This window comes from Perognathus longimembris, chromosome 5 (genome assembly GCF_023159225.1).
Source record: "Perognathus longimembris pacificus isolate PPM17 chromosome 5, ASM2315922v1, whole genome shotgun sequence".
In the NCBI taxonomy this organism is placed as follows: domain Eukaryota; kingdom Metazoa; phylum Chordata; class Mammalia; order Rodentia; family Heteromyidae; genus Perognathus; species Perognathus longimembris.
In genome coordinates, this window is record NC_063165.1 from 21,357,102 (window position 1) to 21,383,638 (window position 26,537).

At 34.1% G+C, this 26,537-nt stretch overlaps 1 pseudogene; it reads left to right on the top strand.

Moving 5' to 3' along the window:
• Window positions 1–26,138, top strand: part of LOC125351039 — a 70,099-nt pseudogene extending 43,961 nt beyond the window's left edge.
• The last annotated feature ends 399 nt before the right edge of the window (window positions 26,139–26,537 follow it).

Sequence of the window (26,537 nt, forward strand, 5' to 3'; positions counted from 1 at the left end):
CTTTTCTGTAGTTAATATTAAATGTAATTAATATTAAATCATGTCTTCAATACTTCATTGCATACAGTTAATACTAGGTGGAGAAGAAAATATGGTACAATAAGAATATTGTCTACATGCATGCATAAATCTTTTAGCTTTAAAATACATTAGATTTAGAGATTTTTTTTCTTTTTCCTTTATTGTTAAAGTGCTATACAGAAGGGTTACAGTTTCATATGGAAAGCAGTGAATACATTTCTTTTACAACTTGTGACCTCCTCACTCATTATTCCCCCACACCCCCATTTTCCTCTCCACCCCATGAGTTGTACAGTTGGTTTATACCATATAGTTTTGTAAGTGTTGCTGTTGCATTGGTTTGTCTTTTTATCCTTTATACCTATATATACCTATCCTTTATACTTATACACCTATATACAATATCCAGGGTAAAACAATCAGTTACAGTGACATCAGGGGTAAAAACAACAGGAAAGAAATACCCCCCCCCCAAAAAAAAAAGAAAAATGAAAAAAGAAAGGGGGGCATGGTTTCACATGGCATGTTGAAAATAACTTTTCTCCTTAACTTGAAGTTCATTTGGCTTAACATTATCTTATGTGTGAATGCCACTCCTTTCAACATTCTCATCCAGCCCTCCCTTACCCACACCTTGCCTCACTTCTCTTAATTTTGTAGGACATACATTGAATTGAATTCATGAGGCATTTTCTCCCCTCTTCTCTTTCTTCTTCTCTGCCCCCTCCCCAACTCCTTTCAAGTACCAATTTCTTGGGGTTTATTTTATTGGCCACTGACTTTGCCTTTCTAAGAAATTACAGTGAGTTCTCCCTTGAATCTACCATATTTCAGCTAATATATTTTATACATTTGCAAACCACCCACCATATTTACCTATAAGTTTATAAGGTAAATATAGTTTCCATGTGTTAGGGAAAACATGTATCCTTTGTTTCTATGGGCCTAACTTACTGCATTCTTTAAACATGTTTTTTTTTTTTTTTCAGGTACAATATTTTACAGGGTGAGTTTGAGAAGCTGTGATAAATTAGCCAGAAACTAACTTTCTTAAATATGAATTAGTAGGCTATAGTTTGAATACCAATCTATATCTAAATCTTTCCACTTACACAATAGATCAATTCTTCAGTCTAGAAATTAGTTTGGGGTGGGAACATGGCCTAGTGGCAAGAGTGCTTGACTTGTATACATGAAGATCTGAGTTTGATTCCCCAGCACCACATATGTAGAAAATGGCCAGAAGTGGTGCTGTGGCTCAAGTGGCAGAGTACTAGACTTGAACAAAAAGAAGTCAGGGACAATGCTTAGGCCCTGAGTCCAGGACTGGCAAAAATAAATAAATTTGAAAATATTAACAAAATGTATTATAAGTTGATTGAAAGAGCAAAACAAATTTTCATTTCCTTTCCACTTAATTTCAATATATGTTTTTGATATGGGTTTATACTTCATCTCTGAAGGAGTATTTAAATATGTCTCTATGATGAATTTATTTAATAGAAATTGTTAAAGATATATGCATTCAGTAATGTTTACTAAGAGTAATATGAAGTTTCTACTTCTATGACTGGCTGCCTAGATATGTTATACTACACTTTTAATGTTAGTTTATCACCTAAAGCTTGTATTAAGATTAATTATTCATATAGGCATTTATGAAAACTTTGTACATTTTAGTGTCATATTAGGTACAGTGTGAAGAAAGGGTCGTATAAAATATCACCTTTGATATCAAGTTTGTAGAGGTAAAAACATTAAGTAGAGATGGGAATGAATATCATGATAATGCCAGTTCCTAATTGTCTTGGAATCTTCTATGTCTTGTTTAAGTGACCACTACGTGCCTTTGTTTCATTGGACATTCCCCAGTGTGGCCTGGACTCACTGGGAAAAGAGGGATGGCCTTTGACAACCTTGCAGGACCCCTGATCCTGTCTCCAACTTCTCATCAGTGCTTACAGTCTATACCATTCAAAGGCTTTGGGAAAGGCCAATCTAGATCCTATTATTGGAAGACTAGAAAATATTATTATTTTTTTAAAAAGTACATTTAAGTCCAGTGAAGCTGTAAAGAGTCATGGGAATAAAGATGAAGTTTCAATTTGATTGCATGAGACAAAGGAAATGCATAGAGTAATAGTGAGCCTAGTAGAAATTCAGATTCAGATTGCTTTGTTCTCTTGTTTTCTGACATATCATGTCTTTTTATATTATAATACTTAGATATGGAAACATCAATTTAATTTAAAATACAAAGGTCAATTTACAATATTAAGCTTTGAGAACCCATACTTATCAACTTCGGTCCTAATGAGTAGAGAGATAAATAGAATAAAGAAGATTAATGAAAGCATGGCACAATGGACAAATCTGTGAATGTATGCATATATATATATATACATACATATATATGTATATATTTAAAAATCTCTCAGGAGAACTTTTTTAAAGTGATTCAACCATGCAAGTGGGTTATTTCTAATTTATTCAATTATTCCAAGAGACAAGCATTTTACTCATCAAGTACAGGCATTAACTGTGTATAAATTTGAATTTTTCATGGATTTCATGGTTCCACTGCTCTTGTTCTGAGGAAAATGGAGCTGGAGTGTAGACAGTGTTGGATTTTTCATTGTTCTCAGTACTATAATGGATGTGCTCATTAAACATAAAACAAAACAAAAGGGTGCTGAACACAATTGTACAATGTAGAGTGTGTTATATAAGAAAAACTAAACTTATTTCCACTAGCAATTTTAGTCTTATAATGAAACTGATGTTATGACCATGCAATTTATAGCTATGTCTTAGAGGTGAAAGTCCAGTGCATTAATTCACTAAGCATATATTATTTAAAGGCCAATTAAACGGTCAATGAATGTTCATTATATTGTATTTTTAAAATTGCCTGTAACTAGTGAGAGAAAACACTATTAAAAATGTATCTTTATATCTAGTTCTAGTTCATTACTTTATTTATTTATCTAGTTCATACTTTATTTGCAATATCCTTCTAAATACTTAATATGCTATTATATGTGTCATTTCATCACTAGAAGACTTAGGAAAGAGGAAATACATGAATTTAAATTTTCCTTTACCCAAAGTTCAACTAGTGGAGGGAAAAGCCATTCTAATGTAGTGGTGATCACTAAAATAAACCATAATATTCTGTTTTTATGTGCAAATTCCTAATCAAGCATAAATGCCTAATCAACCATGATAAGTTGACTTCCATATTGTCTACAAAACAGAAACCAGTTTTGTTTTCCCTTTGGTGTACTCACAAGAGTTATGTGTTGTGAGAAGGCAATGACAGTAATGTTCGAAAGGAATAGGTTGATGACTGAGAATGAAGTAAGAATGTCTGTTCATTCTCATCTACCTTTGTGTCTCCACAGAGGAGATTTATAGGCTGAGGAATGATCCATATGGATGCTCACTTTCCAATTGTATGGACTTACATTTGTGAATGGGTTAATATATAAATTCTTTACTTCTTATCTGTATTTAAGTGAAGTATATTTATGATACAACATTATTTAGAATAGCAATTCTTGAGGAGCATTTTACTAGCTAGGCACTAGAATCAAATTTGAAGAGGAATTTTAGAAGTATGACTTCCAACATTAGGTTCTTTTTGCCATTGTCTTGCTGTGACCGTGCTGATGACATGATATATTAGGCATGCTACAAAAAGAACCATGATATTGACATATGGGAGGAATATTCTCAGGGGCTGTCTGTCTCGGTGCAGATTATTTACCCTTAAAGCAAAACACACATGGTCTTAGCCCATGCCTGTAAAGCATTTACTGAGTCTAGATGACAAAGGTTACACACAGTGGGAATAAATTTCTAAGCTATTTACCATGACTATATATAAGAAACATATGAAATACTTTATGTGTCCTGAAGAGTAGATTGTATTGTATCCAAAGTGTTTGTAAACTAGTTTACGTAAAACTATCTTTTTAGAAGAGATGTGTACTTTTGGGTTGAAAAATAATAATCTCACTGATCAATTACCACCTATAAGTACATGAAAATACAATAAAACATCTGCCTTCAAGCCAGGACAGTCCATGAAACACATCTCCAATTAAACTATCACATCAAAACTCAGAGGTAAAGCTGTGGCTCAAGTGGTAGAGTGCAGCCTTGAGCACAAAACCTCAGGGAGAGGGACAATACACAAGCCCTGAGTTCAAGCCCCAGTATCAGCACAAAAGGAAAAGAAAATAAAGACCTGGTACTCAATTTTTTGAACTTATAAATGTTATTTGAAATTATACGTGATAGTAGATAAATTATATTTTCTTTATGTAGATGAAAATGCAAATCACAGAAAAAATAGAGTGATTTCCTAATGGTATATGGACACTTAGTCTCTTTTGAGATGAAGAATAAACAAGAGCATCTTTTTGACATAAAAACTATTGTTTTTTTACTTCCAATCCTTAATGTTTCTTCTAAGGTAACATTTAAAAATATTTGTCATTTTAATGACAATTTTCTAAAGTATTTATGCTGTAAGTATTAGAAATACATAATAATTCTGCCTCTGAATTGTCTTTCTCTTTTCAAAATACATTTGTACTCTTTCTGTGTTTTTAAATAACTGAAGATCTTTCAGAAATGAGTTAGACTTAAACTTATCAGGGAGGTGTGTATAAACAAATTAAGGAAATGGTAAGGATGCAGATGGAATGGATTAACAACATGCCCTAAGTGTTATATGTACTGTATAGAGCAAATATACTGTGTTCAGCAAAAAACAAAATAAGATTTTTTTTAACTTTTTGTGAGACTTTCATTTTTGAAATGTGTAACTTTTACAGCACAAACACAATATTTACATTTCAAGTTCTTTTTATAAAATATGTGTGCCATATTGAAGAATACTGTTGAGATCATGATTTAAAATACCTGTCAGAGTTCAAAAGGGACTCATGGAATCCACTGTGTAATGACATAACAAAACATGGCTGAACAGAGGGTTTACTCATACATAAAAACGATGCTAATTCCCAGTGCTCTGCTGACAATGGCCCATTTTAGTAGAGGCAAGTTAAACATAGGTTTTACATTTGTATACTGTTGTTTAAAAAAATACAAATACCAACCAAACAACACCAAAGAATAATATGTGACAGAGGCACATGTGTTCTGCAAGTATTTTGGCCTTTTTCAGTTTGCTCACCTTCCATCTATACAAAGCCAATCAGGGGAAGGGGGTGGCTTGCAAGGGTGTACACCACTAGAACATGTGGATGAGTGTTTAAGTAGACACACAGTTTTGTGATTTTCTTTGGGAATAAATCAAGTAATCTCAGAATGTCTGACACACAGATAAACTTAAAAGTAAAGGGAATTTTAGATAAGAAGCTGGGAGGAGAAATGGTAGGTATTTAAAATTATATAACTGAATTCTCTTTTGGTTTCAAGCTTGGGAAAAACCCACAATTTTGATTTCACATATATGACTTTTCTTTACATATATGACTTTTTATAAAAATAGATACATTTATTTCTATAATTTCAAAATAAGAATTTTATACTCACTAGAGATTAAAAATATATAATGAAGTATTAGGATTTAATAAAGTTACTAGAAGTTGACAAATAAGTATTTGTATATATATTTGCTTTCTTTTTCTCTGTGCTAGTACTGGGGCTTTGTCTCAGTGAATTCATGCTGCCTCTTAATCTTTTCCCTCAAGGCTGGTGCTTAACCATGGAGTAAAAGCTCTATTTTTTGTCTTTTAATGGTTAATTGGAGGTGAGTCTTTGGATTTAGCTGGTCAAACTGGGCAGATCCTCATACCTCAGTCTCCTGAGTAGTTAGGATTACAGGTATGAGCAACCAGTACCCAGCTTACATTTCCTTTGTTGTTCATATAAATACCAGCTGGTCATTCATGATATCTCATAAGCTATCTTAAGTTTCATAAGCATTTTAAAGATCTTTAAATATGTATCACATTTTCTAGGCGTGACAACTAACTCAATTGACATAGAATTTAATTTCTTCCTATAGAGGATGGAAAACAAGTCAGAAAGACACAATCTTGACACCAGGTTTAAAAAAAGACCCTACACTCCATTTTAGAGGATGTTGGATTGCTATTTGAAGTTGTTAATAAATGGAAGAACAAATACCATGAAGTTAAAAAGTCTTTTTTTTTTCACTCAAAGGACACTATGATTTTGTTTTGTTGTGTTTTATGATAAATTTTCAAACTACTTTCCATGATGGTTATACTAGTTAGCATGTCCACCAATAGTGTATTAGGGTTGCTTTTCCCTACATCTAGAGCTACATATTTTGTCCCTATTCATATGTGTATTGTTAATATATTATATATAATATGTATAATCTTTAATTAGTTGTACAAGGGAATTGACAGTCAGAAAAGAAAAGTAAAATCCTTTCCACAACTGCATTTCCTTTAGGATCTTCCTTGAAATTCTATTTACTGTGTCATACTTTTTCTCTTTTCTAATTCATTAATCTGGTAGGTTTAATAACAAACCATAAGAAATTTTAGTATCATCATTTTTAAAATACATCAAAATCTGTTAGTTTAAACAGTATTAAAACAAATGTGTAGTAATGAAAAAACTTTCTCTAATATATAAAATTTTGCTTGTTCCAGTACTGAGAAATGAACTCTTACAGTTAGGTAAATATAAGAGTAAAATAACACTCATATACATTTGAGTACCATTGTTGATTCTAATCTTGGATTAATAGGTATAAGTTAATTCTAAAAATACCATAAATGACACATTGAATTGAAAACCTTTTTACAATGTCTTAAAGAGAATTATAAATAAACAAATAAGCAAATAAATGAATAAGAGGAAAATAAATACCCTTTCAGCACAGCTTCACATTTTTGAGATAGTTAACATTCCTTTTTTCCCCATTTTTTAAAAAATCCATTGACCATTAGTGTAAATAGCTTAAATGAAAGTCTGTCTCTCTAAAAATCTAATTCTTGTTTTCCCTAAGCCACTTTCCTAATTTTCTTTCCCCAGTGCTGTTTCTTGACATGGAGAGGGGTGAACAGCTTAGGAAGCTGAATTTAAGGACACAATAGCCAGCCCCAGAGCACAGGAATAAATAAATACTGTAGACAATGAATAAAGCTCATTCACAGAAACCACAGCATGAATTCAGATGGTCCTATCTAAATTAAGCCTGAATAAAAATAAAGTAAGCCTCAGTTTTGTTCAGAAAGCTAAAATAATTTATGTTAAGTGACAATAAGTTTCCCCTAAGTCTTCCAACATTCATCTCAAACCATGTTCTGGGGATTGTAGGCTTTTATCCTCATCTATCCTTTTGTATTCTAGGAAGGTCTGTAATGAAGATGTTTCCTAGATTAAAACAGAAGGGCAGTAGGAAGGGAAGACTTTAAGATAAGGCTATTTGAACTCTTAATTAGCAGATGGGTCCCTTTGAAAAGAAGCTTGAGGCACCATGGGTTTTGTTCTTGGACAGAACAGAGAGTTCTTCTAGGATAATCTATTATTTATAGGCTTTAGAAAATAGGTCGGATAAACAGAAGGTTATTAGTACCTGTGGTAAAGCAGACAGGGTAGTCTCTTTTAATGGAGTGTGGATAATGTTGAAACACTTGGCTTCTCTGTATGAAGATGATATAAGAAAACTCATTGAAGGCTGTTGCCTGATAAGGGGTTTGGGTTAAGAGAGCAACAGAGGGTATAATCTGATTAAAATATAAAGCGTGCATATGTGAGATACCATGGTATAAGACCTTTGTACAATTTGTACATACAGACACGCACAGAAAATCTTGACAAATAAAACATGCTCTGTTAGGCTAGCACTGGGAAGCTCTGGGAGTACTGTACTACTGAGAAGGTAGAGTGGGTGGAGAGGGTGACGATGATGGAGATATTTTCCATACATGAATGAAAATAGAACCATGAAGCTTGTTGAAGTTGTTTTAAAAATAATGTAGGGGAAATGAAAAAGGATAGAGGGGAGAAATATGATGTGTGCAATAACCCCTCCCAAGGATAACTAATAATATATGCTAATGTTAAATTAATTCCATCTTTCCTGTCCCTTGGTCCCTCCCTCTCTTCTTCCCTCCTTTCAAATTCCTCCTTCTCTTCCTTTTCTTCTTTTTTCCTTTCCTTTTATTCTCTCTATCTCACTCTTTTCTGCCTGTCTCTGTCTCTCCCTCCCTCCCTCATCAGAATCAGGCACCATGCCAATCTAGCAGATGGTCAGAAGTACAGTTGAAGGTGCTTGTGTATAATGCAGAGACAGAATGGCTTCCAGGGCAATAGAAGAGACAGCTTCCGCACGATTGAAGACCAGAAATCATTTTTTAAAAACACAGAAATAGCTACTCTGGCACCTGAGAACGCTTTGGAGAATTGAGATCAATACAGCACATAAGACAGAGGCCTAATGACATTCATGAATTGAAAGACAAATTTGATGGTCAAGCCATGTTTGGGAACAAATGTGGCAACAAATGAGCTTTGTCAATTCCCATGAGTGGACAGTGCAAATTCTATTAGCAATTCATGATTCAATGCCCAAGATGTTATGTGAGTCCCAGTAAACAAAAGTTTACATTTATAAACATAATGACACATAATGACAATTTTTGAAAATGAAGAGTAAGATTAGTTTTGGCTGATTTGATAATGAATCTGAATCTGCCACCTGTCTAGGGTTTCCTCTCAACTGGGGGTTGCTAAGAGTTTTGTCTATTTCTTCTGCTGAAAGCTCGGAATCTCCTTTATTCCTTGAGGTTTTACTCTTGGCAGAGGTCTGCTAATTAGAGAATAAAAAAATATTAAAAAAAAGGAACGAGTTTGAATATTTGTGTACTTTGAAGCTTTACTTTGTAAGTAGTACAACATCAAGAATGGTAAATAGCACCCATTTTGTGTGAAGAATGTACAAAGATGACGAATGTTTAGGGAGTTCAATGTAGTTGAATTGCTGGATATAATTTGTTTTCTTTCATCTAAATGTTTTAGGAGAGTGCAGATAGTTGCCTTAGGATTTAAGTGTTAAAGCATGATTGGACAAAAATGTCAATAAATGCAAATGAGTTTTGTAAAACAAGTTTCATGTGAACCGATATATTGCTCTGCTCACAGAGATTGGATTTAATTGAAGCTGATCTCATTATACTCTAGGGGATGTATTTGGAGCTTTGACCTACCTAACTTCAGCACCATTATTCAACCTTTTTCAGTATTAATTTTGATCAGAATTTGCATGAACACACACAGAAACATTTTTATTATAATTGTAAAAGTGCCAAGAAAATATAAACTGTTTTATCATTTGCAAAACAGCAACTATGGCTTATTGTGAAATAGCATACAAAGCCAAATTCAAAGTTAGCATCATTTTTGTCTCTGAACACATTTTTACTTTATTTCTTTATTTTTATTAAAAAGTTGATTACAGAGGGGTTATAGCTATATAAGTAAGGCGAAGAGCACATTTCTTTTTCAACAATGTCACCCCTTCTCTCCTTCTCTCCCAGTTTTTCCTTCTCATCTCCATCTACATGTTGTATAGCTCATTTTGAACATAGTGTCTAGTAAGTACTACTGCTGCATTAGTTTATCCTTTTCCCCTCCATTTCAGTGCCTTTTTATCTTCCCAAAGAAAGACAAATGAAGTAATAAAACAAAAAGAAAAGAAAACTGAAACAGAAATGAAAAACAGTTTGTTTCCATTTCCTGGAGTTTATTTTGACAAATACTATTTTATATGAACAGACATACATAGGCATTATGCCTTTCTATATCTCTACTAAGAGTGTCCTCCTTTGGTCTCACTGTGTGTGAATGGATAGAGTCTTGTACAGTTTATTATTAGTGTATTTTAGATTTAGCTTAAGTGTATGAAAAAAATATGGGCTGTTTGTGTCTCAGTTTGGTTTACCTCATTCAACATGATTTGTTCTAGGTCCATCCATTTCCCTGAAAATGATTTAAATTATTCTTTGTAATGGCTGTATAAAATTTTATTATAAATAGGTACCATATTTAATAGATAATATTTTTTCAGATGCAAAGAGTATACATTTTATAGCAGATAATAATTTCCTTTTATATATATTTTTTAAACTATCTATTGTAAGCTATGAAAATACATTTTACCTGAAAGACTGTGAATGCAAAGCCTGGCCCATATCCTACTACCATAATGTAACCAGAACTCACCCAAATCACTGCCAGGAAGTTCTCCAAGGCCAAGATTTTCAATCATAAGGGTGAAATTCAGTGTATCCAACATCCCATATATTGTGGTCATGACACATGAATGAAATAAAGATGTTATTTTATCTCTTCCAGTAAGTAAGCACAGCTATCCTAAATAAGTTTGCCAGTTTACATGAGTCTCCTTTGTGCATTCCAGTTTTAAAATTAATAAAAATTATTAATTATATAGCAGCTATAAACTTACCCTAATAATTGGTTGAGTAAACAACGAAATTTACAAAATGAATTTATTAGCATCACTTTGAAGGAATTTCAACTATGCTTGGGGATTTTTTACTGAACAAAATCCACAGAAGCAGATGTGTATGTCTAAAAGACAAGCACATAAAAATTATTTGTGCTAGTTTGTGCTTGATAAATTATTAAAAGTGTTTTATTATTTATGATGAGTATTGTTTTCAGGTCTTCTCTCAAGGAGCTTTTAATGATCCTTCTAATTAAGAGTAGTTTACTATATCTGTATATGAAATTGGTACTGTAAATTCTTCCTGGTCTTGAATAAAAATGTCATATGCATTTAATGATAAAACAACAGGAAAACTTAAAAAGTTAATTATTAAAGAAGTGGTCCTAACATAATTCCCAAACTAGAGATTAGTGATCCAGTTGAAAATCTGAAATGCTGTGTACCTTCACATATGATCACATTCAACTTAATAAGAAAATGTACTTATAATGTATAATTTGCTTGTACTAGATTACATTTATTAGACTTATAATATTATGTTTTTTATGCTTAAGTATGCATAATAATTAAAATATCATTTTTTTAAAAAGCAAAAGGAAAAGAAAATAAGAACAGTGAGTACCGATTAATGCCCACAGCAAGGACTAGGTACTATTAGATTGATAAATAGAACTAAAGCTCCAGTGTTAGGTCAGTTTTTGCATTATTGACTGAGGTTGGGTGACTCCAAAGAGATAGGGTTCACACATACTTGGAAAATCAAGCACATTATCTCTAGTTGAAAGGCAGTAATTACTGCAATAAAGGAAGGGTGACCTTAGTTTAAACAAATGGATGCTTTTTGTTAAGTAAGCAGTTTGCCAGAGCAAACAGTCCTATGGATTTGCTTATATTCATCTACAATTTATCCATTTTCACTGGCAGGCTCTGAAAAAACTACGAGTAAATTCAGATTAGAGATTCATTATTTCTCCCCATGTTATCAAATACCAAAGTTTACTGAAAATATTTTTTATCTTTATCACTTTGGCTTCTCTACAAAAAAGTGGCCAACTAAAAGAGATCCACATAAAATACACACAAATATTCATATGTGTGTGTTTTATGCATTTTAAAGTTACATTTATTAATATTTTAGATGAGATTTCCTTTGCCTCTTCAATTGTCAAATCAAATTTTGTATTACTTTAACCTAAGGACTTTGGCCTCAGTTAAAGACAATGAAGGGTGTGAATAAATAACTTTTCAGTTTAGAATTAATTCCTCGCATTTAACCTGAAATTTAAGATGGTTGGAAGGCAAAGGTAATGTCAAAAGGAGTGATCCGTCTGAACCCTGCTGAGCAATATTATCCACTTTGGATAAATTCAAATCATCTAGGAAAGATTAAACAACAATAAGATCCAGTTTTAACAGACAACAAACAAGGCTACACTAAAGCTACTAGCACAACCATAATCATTGCAACACTGTTTACCATAGCTAAGATAAGAAATCATCCTACATGTCCCTCAGTGGATGAAGGATCAAGAAAATATGATATATGTACAAAATGGAATTCTATGTTTCCATCAGAAATAATGCCATTGCCCATTCATAAGGAAATGGAATGATTTGGAAAAAATTATGTTAAGTGAAGTAAGGTAGACCCAAAGAAAGATGGGTTGTCTTGCTTCCCTCATTTTTAATAATTAGAATATGTCTATAAATCTACACATAAACTGCCAGATCAGGTAAATGTGGATTAACTCAAGATCATTAAATTGTGACACTGAGTTAATAGAAAGTAGTTTATATGGTTAGTCTATTTCTTTTTTTTTTAAATCTTAATTAATTGTACAAAGGGATTTTAATTCAACTTTTTACCAATCATATTTCTTGAAATAAAATAGGAGAGTATGTAAACATTTATTTTTTACTAGTTGATGTTCATTAATTAAATATCCAATATTTATGCTGGATGTTAACTCTCATCAGATGCCTGAATGTCATGCTGTAGAGATTATCACTGTTCTTTACTAAGAGCAGACACCTGGTTTAGTATCCTTGAATATTTTTCTTTTTCTCCTGATGTTTATTGAGTGACTATTTAATTAAGATGACTTGTTAGCCAGCCATGATGGGGAACACTGTGTACTTGGGAGGAAATCCAAGTAAGTATACAACTATACTGTTTACAAAATAGCAAAACAAAACATAACTGAGAAGACTGGGTCCATGACTCAAGTGATAGTGCACTTGCCTAACATGAGCAATGTCATGGGTTCAACTCCAAATATCTTCCCACCTCACAGAAAGATGCATTAGTCTATTGTTCAGTGATAGACTTACAATATTCTTCTTAATTCTCAGTCATATTAATTATGCATTAGGAATCTCATCAATGAATAGAAAGCTTACTTATCTCAAGGCCACATTATTATATGACTTTAATTAATGGAAACACAATCCATTGCGGGTAGTTAATAGAGATATATTTTTTTAAGCCTTGATTTTATTTGCTGTCAATGGGAAAATGCATATGCTTTTTTGAGATACTCTAGAGAAATTAAGTTACATTAAAAATAAATTGCAAAATTGACTTTAAGATGCATTAAAACTTGATGTGAGAAATTTAGATCTATAAAGTTAATAGAGAAAAATACAGGAGAGTTTTAATAACTAGTTCAAAGTCAAAACCATAAGCCAATAATATTATGACTTGATCTGTATGAAAATGAAGGATTTCTGATTCCTACATCAAGGAGAAAGGTAATGGAGAAATGATGAATAAGATTTTTACAGCAGTTAAAATCCAAAATGATTTTCTGAACACCAACAGAAAGAGGTCAGTGATTGTAAGAGAAAGATAAATGAAGTATATATTAAGTGATAGAGAAATCTCATACAAAGCAATATCCAAAATCACTACTCAGAGGAAGGAAACAAAGTTACATAAATAATATGGTCATCCATCTGTTAGACTGATAACTTAATGTACCCTTTTTGGGAGTGCAGAGTGGTGTACTCATTCTGGAAGGGAAGCAGGCAGTTCAACAAGTCTAACCTCTAGATGAATAAAGGAGTATTAATCCATCAAATTTAGACTTCAAAATCCATGTTACTTTTGGGTAAATGCCAAGAAATGGGATTGCTGGGTCAGAGGGGAGCTTCCTCTATGATTAGCCATTTGAGGAACCTCCACACTACTTTCCAGAATGGTTGAACAAGTTTATATTCCCACAAAAAATGTAGTAGTAAATTTATCCAAAGCATAACAAAAAAGGCCATACTAAAGCTACCAGAACAACCATGTTCATAACAGTACTATTTATTGTAGCTAAAATATGGAACCAATCCAGATACCCCTCAGTAGATGACTGGATCAAGAAACTGTGTTATATATACACAATGGAATTCTATGCTTCTATCAGAAAGAATGGCCTCGCCCCATTCATAAGAAAATGGAAAGACTTAGAAAAAAAATCACACTAAGTGAGCCAGAAGCCCCCCCCCCCCCAAAGAAACACCCTAAACTCTATGGCCTCCCTTATCAGCAATAATTAGTATATGTCTAGGATAGTCCTAGCAGATAATCACAATAATTCAATAACTGTGTACATATGATCACATAAAATGATGCTTAGAGACATTACCTCCAAAATATGGAAAGAGGTGGTTCATCATTAATATTGTTATTTTCAACGTACTTTGTCAAATTATTTCTTTTTTCATTTGTTCATCTTTCCTATGATTTAGCCCCTGTGGTCATTGTATTTGATTCTGGTACCCTGGGTATTTTATATATGTCTGTCTGAATTAGGGAAGGAAAGGGGAACATTAAAATGGTGAGCAAAGGGTAAAACATGAACCAATGCAACAGCAATACTTACAAGAAAATATGTTGTAAACTGTACAACTGAGGAGGAGGGGAGGAAAGGTGTGAGAAAAATAAGGGAGGGTTGGTCAAGCAATTTACTCACTATCTAATATATGTAACTATAACCACTCTGTACATCACCTTGACAATAAAAATTAAAGAAATTATGTTACCTCATGCATTCCTATAGCAAGTAGTGATAGAGGAAGGAAGCATGTTCTCCAAATTTATATTAATATTGATAACATTAAACTCTTTATAGTTACTTTTTTTTAAAACTTGGAAATAATAATTTTGGAAGAATGATGAAAGTGGGTGAAGAAGTGCCATAAGTGTCCTAAGTGTCCTAAGTATGCAGTGCAAAGAGTAGCCTATAAGACAGACCTGAAAGTGCTAACCCATTTCAGAACAATGTTGGTTATAGATACCAATAGATATTTATGGAGCTCCTGCTGAGTGTCCGCCCAGGGAAACTCTTACTTCTGTAGGATGGGTTGTTCCTGGCACTAGGTAGGGTTCCCTAGAGATTTAAACTTGGCTTTTCTTTTCTGCCAATTTTGTTAAATTGAAGTAAAGAAATAAGTGTGTGTATTATATGTATATATGAAAGTTTCTTTTTTATATTTAAAAAATTGAATACATTTGTTAATGTAGAAAAAATTCGCATCTCACATAGTTGGATATCTTGCTTAAAATTACAGCCTCTGAAAAATATTTTTCTGATAACTTTCTTTTTAAAAATGTTCTAATAACTATTTCTTTTTAATAAGAGTTTCCTGCTTTCAAAATGAAAATAATGTGCTATCTGAATATAAAGTTATAAATGCTAGCTAAGGGGTTTGAAAACATGCATATCTACGTATGTATGCATGCATGCATGTCTGTCTGTCTGTATGTATGTATATAAATCAGAGATTTACCGGATTTACCATTTATGATCTCCCTTTGGGAAACATTAAGCTAAATTATTTTTATTATATTCCATTAGTACAGCTCAATTTTATTTTTGTGATGTCACATTCTCAGAGATTCATTAACCTGGCAATATGTTTAATGAATGTTAATTGCTTAAAATAGTTTCTCTTTTCCTCTCAGAAAGAAACAATGCTTTAGAAAGTGAGATGAACTATTCTATTTGGATAATATGGAGCAGCATCTGAGATATAGAAAGTACTAATTTATATTAGTGTGTTATTCATGTATTATATGAATTTAAGCCAATATGACTTTCTGCTACATTCATTATTTAAGAATAAATTATCTTTGTAATGACTTAAAGACTTAAGCAAGGGCTAAATCCTAAGTGTACATTCAAATTTTAGCAATCTACTTTTGGGTTAGTAGTTATGAATGACATGGTACGTTATTATTAAAACCTCCATTATATTCAAAGAAGGATTAATAGGTTACAAACAATATGTACAGACATCAAAAATAGAAATTTAGAGCTGGGAATATGGCCTAGTGTCAAGAGTGCTCGGCTTGTATACATGAGGCTGTGGGTTCGATTCCTCAACACCACATATATAGAAAAGGCCAGAAGTGGTGCTGTGGCTCAGTGGCAGTGTGCTAGCCACTGAGCAAAAAGAAGCCAGGGACAGTGCTCAGGCCCTGAGTTCAAGGCCCAGGACTGGTAAAAAAAAATAGAAATTTAACATATACACTCATAAAGTATATCACTTGTGACTTAAACTTGCAAACCTTACAAGGTACATAGGATTTTGCAAGAGAAGATTTTTCCATGAATGTACTGTTGGAAAACAGCTTGTATCTAGTCCCACATAAAGACACTAATATGAGACTAATATGAGAATTTTAGACACAGATGAGTTAACATTTGAGGATGAGGAAATCTATGTATGACTAGATGGGTTGCACACATCTGGGAAATTGTGTTGTAATATCCATATATGTCTAAAACTTCTTGTATTGCTTATGTAAATGAAGCTTAGGAATTAACAGCTTTCTGAGAAGTTTTAAATATTTACCATATTTTATATTTATAATCTAGTTGGAATAAGTAAGGATAATATTAAAACCAACTAAACATATCCTTTGAACTTGACAATACACAAATTATATCAGTTTTAGCAGAACACAAGCAAATGATCAGAGGATTCCTCACTAGAAATCAGAATGCTAGTTCAATATAAAAATAAATCATAGTTTATGTTCAGTTTACCGTACTTTTCTGGGCACCAGTGTAATCCTAGTAACTAAGGAGGCTGAGATCTGAAAATTATAGTTGGAACCCAGACCATGTAAACAAATTTGAGAGAAACTGGAGGCATGTTTCAAGGGATAGAGTGGAAAAGCTAAGTAAGATTAAGAGGCCCTCTCTCAGTTCAAGCCACAGTCAGTAGTAGTACAACTCTCTCTCTCTCTCTCTCTCTCTCTCTCTCACACACACACACACACACATAAACACACACCAAAACAAAACAGAAATAAACAACAATGAAAAAATCCCCTGAATACTCTCTTTTTTACATGCATTGGTTGATTCTAACAAGTGTCTCTAAGACAAATAAATTTAAGTGCTACAGTATGAGTGATTGAAATGATTGATTTTGACTATTTTTTTGCTTGTTTGGTACACAAAAAATTATGTCTGTTATATCACTATAAACATCTAATTCATGGGAGATGGTACAAGAAATGAGAAGTAATGCTTATAGAAAAACCCATGCTTCTGTAACTAGTGGAGGTCTTCATTTTAGCTTCTCACCATTCACTTCTCCACTGTCACTTTGAGACATCAGTAACACACTGTAATGTCCATTCAATTGCTTTTATGAAGTCAATACATTCATACTAATTTTTCCATCTTAATTAAGTATTAGAGAAATTTGTTACATTCAGACAAAATTATAACAAGAGTAATTCATTTCTAGCATTTTCTCTTTAATTTTTAAAGGCACTATTTTTCTAATTATAGGGTATTTAAAATATTTATGTATTGTCAAGGTAATGTACAGAGGGGTTACAGTTTCATATGTAGGACAATGAGTACATATCTTATCAAACTTTTTACCTCCTCCTTCCCTTTTCTCCCACCTTCCCCTCTCCCCAGTTCCCTCCCCATCCTCCCCTGAGTTGTACAGTTGGTTTACAGCATATTGTCTTTTAAATATGGCAGTGCTACATTGTTTCCCCTTTTACCCTTTTTCTCTCCATTTTGGTGTTCCCCTTCCCTAGTTCTGTAAATGTACATCCAATGCCCAGTGTAACAAAGTCAGTTACAGTAACAATAGGGGTTAAAACTATGGGGAAGATAGACAAATGAAAAAGGTATAATTTCATATGGTATGCTGAAAACGACAACAAGAAAGTAAACCACTTATTTCCAAATCTTGCAGTTAATTTCGTTTGGCATCATCTTATATGATCATATATGCGTTGCTATTGAGCTATTGTGCTCCTCTGTTAGGACTATCCTAGACAAGTACTAATTGATTTTAATGTGTGAAACTATAGCGTTTATGTTTCTTTGGATCTGGCACACTAAACAGTATGAATTTTTCCTGGTCTTTCCATTTCCTCATGAATGGGGCTAAGTCATTCTTTCTAATTGTATATATTTACTACATTTTCTTGATCCATTCATCTACTGAGGAGCAATTGGGTTGGATCCATATTTTAGCGATGATAAATTGTGCTATGATAAACATGGTTGTGCTTTAGACTGATCTTGCTTGTAATCCTTTGGATTTCTCTTTTCACAAAAACTGTCTTTAGTGGACATTTGAGATAGAAATAGATAACCAGAGAATAGGATAAAGCTCAAAGGCTCTACATTTATATTAAGGTCTAAGGTAATGGGGGGTTCTATCACTAGTTATTTCAGAATAGAGTCCTGATTAAATTATAGAAGGAATAGTCTGATGACTTTTCTTCAGAACATGTTCCCTAATGAGGATTTCAGTAGAAAATTCTCATCTAGAAATGGAAATTTAGCTCTGTAGAGTTCTTTGTAAAATAATTTTAGTGCGTCTCAGGGCTTTTTAAGTTGAAAACATTTGAATTGTACTTGAATTTTAAATTGTATTTATATTTAAATTGCATTGATTCTTTTAAAGTGAAAGATCATTTACAGGTCTTTTTTTCTGTCTTTAAGAGACAAAGTCATAACTAGATAGGACACTAAAATCACAACACATCAAATGCATCTTTAATAAGAAGTAGAACTCTGGAAACAGCTCTTTTCTTTTAAATTTATTGCAACATAGTTGTGTCAATTTATAGTAATTTTAACCTTCAACCAAACATCAGTTTTAAGATGCTAATACTAGCATTGCATATGAGATACAACTTAATCTGCAGTAAATAAAGGAACATGGCAGAACTGCAATACTTTTAAGAAATAATGTTAATTTCTTAAAACTGTTTAATGTGAAGTCATGCAATGACATTTCACATGTTAGAGAAGGCTGCACACATATGATTGACATTCACTTATGCATCTCATAAGCAAATACTCTTCGCTGAATTTGCATTTTAGTTGCTACTCAATTAGACCATTCCTTTTTTTTTTTTTTTTTTGGCCAGTCCTGGGCCTTGAACTCAGGGCCTGAGCACTGTCCCTGGCTTCCTTTTGCTCAAGGCTAGTACTCTGCCACTTGAGCCACAGCGCCACTTCTGGCCGTTTTCTGTATATGTGGTGCTGGGGAATTGAACCCAGGGCCTCATTTATACGAGGCAAGCTCTCTTGCCACTAGTCAATTAGACCATTCTTAACATTATAGAAATTGCAATAACCTTTCTCAATCCTTTCCTAGCTCTTACTTTCCTAGAAATAGCTAGCTTCCTAAAGTTAGTGTATATTATTAGCTCTGTGTGTGTGTGTGTGAGTGTGTGTTTACAATTCTTTATGTGCGGTTCCCTTATTTCATCTGGAAAATTAAGGTTTTATACTTGATAAGGTGATATGGCATTATTTTTAGTTTTTAAAAATATTTAAACAAATCTCACTCACTATCACTAGAATTTAAATAGACTAAGGTGCTGTTGCGACTTCAATCTTTAAAATTGATTTTGGGGGAAGAAAGAGCCTTTTATGTAACAGTGGTTATGAAGTATTCCATTTTTTTTCTATGACCTTTATTTCCCACTTGCATAATCATTTATACTGAAATTCATTAGTCGGTTCCTAAAAAGCAGCACTAAAGGCTATATAACTAACCATGGGTTAATTGGATAACTGGGGTAATTTGAAAGCGTAGACATGCTGACTTTGCAATTATTAATAATACATGAAGCTTACTACAGACGACTGCTACACTGCTATGAAAAGCAACTGGGAACAGAGGCTATATTGTCTGAATTTGATAGTATGTCAAATCAGAGAAATCTCTGTAATTTCATTTGACCTGTTTTCTTCTTATACAAAATAGAGTAAAAACAAGCTGTTGTGGCCAAATAAACAGAGCCCATGCTTTGTAAATTTAAGCTATTATCATGAATGTGAATGGGGCATTTTAAACTTTCAAAATTAATAAAGTAGTTCTATGTTCTCTAACCTAAATGTTTTTTTTTTTTTTTTTTTTTTTTTTTTTTTTTTTTTTTTTGCTCACAGCGATACACACCTGTAATTCCAGCTAAAGGAGATGGGAGAGGAGGATTCGATTTTGAGCTCAGTGTGAGTGAAAATTAACAAGACCTACTGCACAAACAATCTGGGAATAGTGGCTTAAGCTTCTAGTCCTAGTCACAGTGGAAACAGAGTTAGGATTTTAAACTGAAGCCAGTAGGGACAAAAGCATGAGACTCTATCTGAAAAATAAATAAAAACAACAACCAAAAAGATTGAGTGTGTGGCTCAAGTGATAGAGCACTTGGTAAGCAAATGGTACACAGTGCCAATACTTTGTGGTCTCTGTCACTCAGGCCAGTTTACAACTATGAAATCCAGCTAGCTAGAACTCACAATCCTCCTGCCTCAGCCTCTGGCATGCACCCTCATACCTGGATGTGATACCCAATTTCTGGTGTAAATAAAATATGATTGCTTCTCCAAAGCAATCTTTCAGTGGATTTTTTTTTTGGGGGGGGAGCTGGGCTTTTTTTTAAGAGCCTAATTTATCTTCTAAGTCTAGTAATCGTATAACCACTAATTGGTCATTTTATTCTTCCTAATTAATTTTTAAACTGATTCATAAAATATAAAAATTATGCATATTGTAGCTACCTAGGTAGTTTGTTACAGGAATACATTGAATAATATGAAATCAGATTTAAAATATGCAACCCTTACAACATGTTATATCTCTATTGTGAAAACATTCAGAATAACTTCTGTCAGCTTTTGAAATGCACACTCTGATTATTCATGTATATTACCTCTTTTATAAAAATATTAGATTCCTTCATGTCAACCCTCCTTGACAAAGATGTGGGGACAGAGGTACACCATACAGAAGAGGCTCATTGTTGGTAAGAGGACCTCAAGAATGGACTGTTTATACATCTTGCTTGACCGGAAGTGAATAAGATGAAATTACTTTGTTAATGAGGCCCTGGTAGTAACATGACAGTGTCATGTCTCACCTCTAGAGAAGGGACTGAATTCAGGCTTAGCATGTCACAGGTGCACACAGAAACCATGAAAAGAACTAAACTGTGCAGTGTGTGCTAACCTGCATGAACAGAAACTTGAACAGAATATCAATGGTGCTATTATTCTAAATGTGCTAAAAAAGAAAAGAAGAAAATGATTTTAAAGTATCTGAATTTACTATTTATTTTATTTAATACAAATTTGGTATTCAAGGATTCCTTGGAGCAGATGGAAATGGTTCTAGCTGTGTGCTTGCTAACAACTGAAACTTAGACCCAAATAATGTTTTCAGTAAATAGAATTTAGATGAGTGGGAGGAATTCATGTGATTATCAAGCACTTGACATGTGAGATATCCAAAATCAAGATTATATTATGTGTAAAATAAGGCAAATAAAACAGTAAATTATCACAAATATATATTTCAACTGATTGTAGGTTGAAATAATAAACCCTTGACTATGTTGTGTTGAGAAAAATATAAATTTTGAAGACCAATTTATTTGTTTTATCTTACCTTGTATTAAAATATGAAAATTAGGACTTGGAATATGGCCTAGTGGTAAAGAATTCACTGCGTATATATGAAGCCCTGGGCTCAATTCCTCAGTACCACATATATAGAAAAAAGCCGGAAGTGGCGCTATGGCTCAAGAGGCAGAGTGCTAGCCTTGAACAAAAAGAAGCCAGGGACAGTGCTCAGGCCCTGAGTTCAAGCCCCAGGAATGGCAAAAAACAAAACAAACAGAAAATATGAAAATTAGCAAATTTTAAACTATACATGTAGCTTACATCCATAGCATTTTATTTCTGCCTTGAAGTGATGGTGTGGATAATATGAATATCAGAGTGAGTTTAGAATATACTTTCTTCATCCTCCAAGTCTTCTTGAAAAGGCTTAGAAAATATTCACTGAAATACCATTAAAAAGTTCTGGACACCCCAGAGAAATGCTTCTCCATCCTTGAAGAGCACTGCAGTGTTTTTAGTCTGTTGTGCAGGGATGGTATTAGGGAGTATCATACCCAGGGTAGATTCTGATTGAAGTGTGGTAATAAGGTGAGGAGGAGTCAAGGTCAAATGTAAGCAGTCAACTAACAAATTAATTCTGGTATCTAAAGGTCAGTCCAGGAATATTCTGATGTCACTAAATAGAATTAATTTCTTGATTGGAAACGGTATGATTTAATATGATTGGATTGACTTTATATAAAAAAGAGTTTGAAGGGTTCTTTGATACAGACCTGTCTTTAGTTAGGTACTGCAAAGGCTTGGGCCCCAGGCTTAGCTGACTATCAGAGCCCGGTGCTGGTCCAGCTGAGGGCTTCTGCTGAACCCGTGAGAGTGAGACAAATCTAACCGCAAAATTCTACTTCTATAAATGGCTTGCTTAACTCATTTGTTGCTTGCTCTACCCCCTGCGTCAACCCCCTATATCTGTGCTATGCTTTTACCGTTATAAACCCCAGCTGGTGGACTGTTAGGGGTCTCAATTTCAGCTCCCGAGTCTGTGCTGTGTCCCTGGCCGGTCAGTTCGGTTTTTACTTCCCCAATAAGTCTATTTTTGCGTGAGACTGTCTCTGCGTGGCGGACTCTGGAGGGACGTGGGTTTGAGTCCCACTTGGGGTACCTTCCCCGGTCCAGGTAACTAGATCATCACCCTTCACTGAGTTTGGAGGACTGGATGAGCCCTGAAATTAGAAGAGAGGCCAGGAGCTGTGTAAAGGATTATGTAATACCCTCCTACCTATGGACTATACTTTTCCCCCCTGAACTGAGAGAAAGCTCATTCATCAGGATGTCTAATGTGAAGAAAGAGAGACAGAGTATTGATATCACTCAAACATGGAGTCTTACTATATTCCATCAGTCAACTTTATCTCAGGAACGTCTGTCAGAGGGCCTAAAATTCTGTCATGTAAGCACCATGCCAACTCTTGAATACATAACTGAATCAGCAATTTGTAGGAGGAGCCAACATTTCTTACGGTATGAAGCCTTTAGTATTGTCAATATATGCAACATAAAACCAAAACTACCATGTCTCTGGAAAAAAATGAGCTAACAACAGAAGCCCAAAACATGTATTGGAACTAGGGAAGGGAAAGGGAACACCAAAATTGAGAGACAAACCATTGCAAAAGCAATACTTACAAAACCAACTGGTGTAAAACAACCATACAACTCTTGGTGGGAGAAGGGTATGGGGGAGGGGAGAGACTGGGAAAGGGGGGGGGATGAGGGAATAGGTCACTAGTTGGATAAAAAATATACTTGCCTTACCTATGAAACTGTAACCCCTTTGTACTTCACTTTGACAATAAGAAGAGAAAAAAAAAAGATTGAAACATCCAGGAAATATTTGCTCTTATTAGCTAAACTTACTTCTCTAGTCTGTTAGAGAAGAAATATAGGATTTAGAAAATGACAATGATTACTACTTAGCAAATGAGGGAGAGATTTCAAGTTAAAGATTTTCAGATAAGACATGGCTGGAGGTAGTTAGCAGAGAGCTGAGCACATCAAATGTAGCTACAATTCTGGCAAATGAATTTTCCTCTCCAAATTTAGTGAGCCATAGTAGAATAACTTCTTTTACTCACAGGTACAGTTTTAGTGCACATTGACTAATATATTTTATCTATATAATTATCAACGTGTACTCTTTGATATATTTTTTTTCCTCCTGGCATCCTGACAAATTTACCAACTTGTGCCAGTAGAGTGAAAAGATTGTTGATAGGTCTTGGAGAGTTACAAGCAGGAGATATAGTGCATGCTATTCTAAGACAAAGCATTTCAGGGAATGGGAGATATGTCTCACAAAAGTTTAGAGTGTGTCTATTATCTCTCTGAATTTAGGAAAATCCAATTTTATTTTCTCCCATGTGAAATACAAATGAATCATATTTATTTCTTTTCAAATATGATTGCCGATTGGTTGACTTCTGACTTGGGAGGAAATACATGCCATTAAAGCTGGCTTGTTCCTCATTTTAGCTTTGTAACCTACAATGCTATTACTTTTTAACTGTGACTCAGAGCCACAGAAGGCTGTCTTGTGGATCAGTTTACAGAATGAAGTAGCTTTGCTATTCACTTCATGAAAGCAATTGTGCAGTCCTGAGATGCTGTGTACTGGTTTTGCAGGTCCAGTAGAAGATTCATAACAGGTCTATAAGGCTTTACAGAAGAGGAATGACCTCTTGGAAAAGCAATGTGTTTTTGAAATACCAATTTTGTCTTGCAACTTGGAAGCCAGAGTAATTGGACTTCTGATCGAAGAAACACTTTATAAACCATACAATGAATGGAGTGATATTTGACCATTTCCATTATAAAAATAGGTATGCATAGAAGCATAACAAGGTCAGGATTCTTTTGCCTCAAAGATAATTAAAAATGAGTTGTATACGTTTTAAAGACAACAGAAAGTGAGTTGTACAAGTTTAAGAACAATTCATGACTTCTACTTTTTCTACTGTGAAGTCCTACAAGACAGTGTCAAGATAGTGCACTACTGTCTCAGAAATGGAAGGGACTATGGTGAGCACAAGAACTTTCATATGTGAAGCCTAGGTGGGATATTTGTTTCATTTTAATTTCACTTGTTACCATGACAAAATGTATATAATGCCCCCAATATCTGTAGTGTCAACCCATAGATGAACTGGCTGATTTTTTGATGCAATATGAAAACTTAAGAGGTGAACCTCATCTCAAACAATAAACCAGATATAGTAGCCCATCTACAATCCCAGCTATCAGGGAGCCGCTCAGGCAAAACACAAGTCCTTATCTCAAAATAACTGAAGCAGTGAATGATTATAGATATGGTTCAAGATTCTGAGTGTTTGCCTAGGAAGAACTGAAATTAAACCCCAGTACCAGCAGAGGGGAAAAATGTATTGTAAATGTGTATTTTTTAAAATTATAAAAGAAACCATCCAGAAGACTAAGAAATGAGGTTATATGAGGGGCAAGGTTTCAAAGATGAGGAGGTAGACTAGATTGTTTTACCTTAAAACTTCTGTCCTATTTGATTCTTGAAAAGAAAATATGTACATTGATTCTTGTGACTATTATGAATATATGACTAGAATTTGTTGAGGTCTAATATTTGAAGTGCTTTGAAGAAGAATGGCTAATGTGCTTTTTTTCCCACTACTACATGTTCAGATAAAGACAGCTGAAACAACATCACTCTTATTATATGTTCTGTAAGATTGGAAATATGCCATTCATTTTAGAGTAGTTCTCTATGAGACTATTGACTCGGACATCTTGTTATTATAAGAAGACTTTCCTGAAAGGTAGGATTGTAAAAACTCAAAGAGTTGCTGCATAAAAAGTACTTCAAATTACTTGCAAACATGAAACAGTAATAAGTGCTAGTTATTGATATTAATATAATAATTTTAAAAATTCATTCTTTCCCTCCCTGCAAGCTACCAAAAAGAAAGAAGGCCAAGGGGAAGAAGAGGGTTCTGGCCCTTGCTTTCAAAGAAGCCAGTAGGCCAAGAAAGGGTGAAATCTCGATTTGAGAAACGGTCTAAACATTTTGGCACTGAACAGGACATCCAGGGACCAGAAGCCTCACACGTATTGGCAAATGGCCCTACTATATGCGGCTGTAGCTGCAAAGAGAAATCCTCTACCTGCGGCTGAAAGTGCTTCTTGTGATTTTCCAGTTTACCCAGTCCCTGGACCGCCAGACAGCTACACAGCTCTGTAAGATGACCACAAGGACAGGCCACAGACAGGGCAGGAAGAAGCAGAAGCTGTTTGAGCTGAGAAGAGAGCTCCTGGCAAAGGAGACCTCCCCACTATTAGACCTTCAGTCCTACGATGAGGGATTAACACTGTTACTACCACAGTGGAGAACAAGAAGGCTCAGCTCCTGGTGATTACACAAGACATGAACTCCTTCCTGCCTGCTTTGGTGTCACAAGATGGGTGTCCCTTACTGCAACTTCAAGGGGAAAGGAAGAGTGGGGCGCTTCGACCACAGAAAGACATGCACCACCATCACCTCCACTCAAATTACCTCTGAAGACAATGGATCTCTGGCCAAGATGGTGGAGGATACCAGAACCATTTGCAGAGACAGACCTAATGAGAGCTGCTATCCTGGGTCCAAAATCTGTAGATCAAATTGCCAAGCTGTGAAAGACCTGGAGCTGGCCCTCAAAACTTGGTTAAGTGTGCGGTATTGATTCCTCTGTACACAAAGATAATAAAACAGCCCTTGCTCAAAAATTAAAAATAAAAATCCACACATTTAAATGGAGCATTTCTTATATTTTACTAATGAAGATATAAAAACAAACTGTGTGTATGTGCATGTGTATGATTGTATGTGTGTGTGTGTGTGTGTGTGTGTGTGTATAAAAACTAAGCTATAAAGCTAGGAATGCAAGGGAAAAATGAATGCTACCATGTAGTTAGCTATTGAGATAGGAAATATAGTTTTGTATCTATCATTTTGTATTCATGTGGACAAAAGTACTAATGTGTCAAGGATGTTTTTTGCATATGAGACATATGTCTTACAATATTTTAAAAAAATATTATTATCTATTACTTATTTCCTGAGTATTTACTTGCTGTTAACA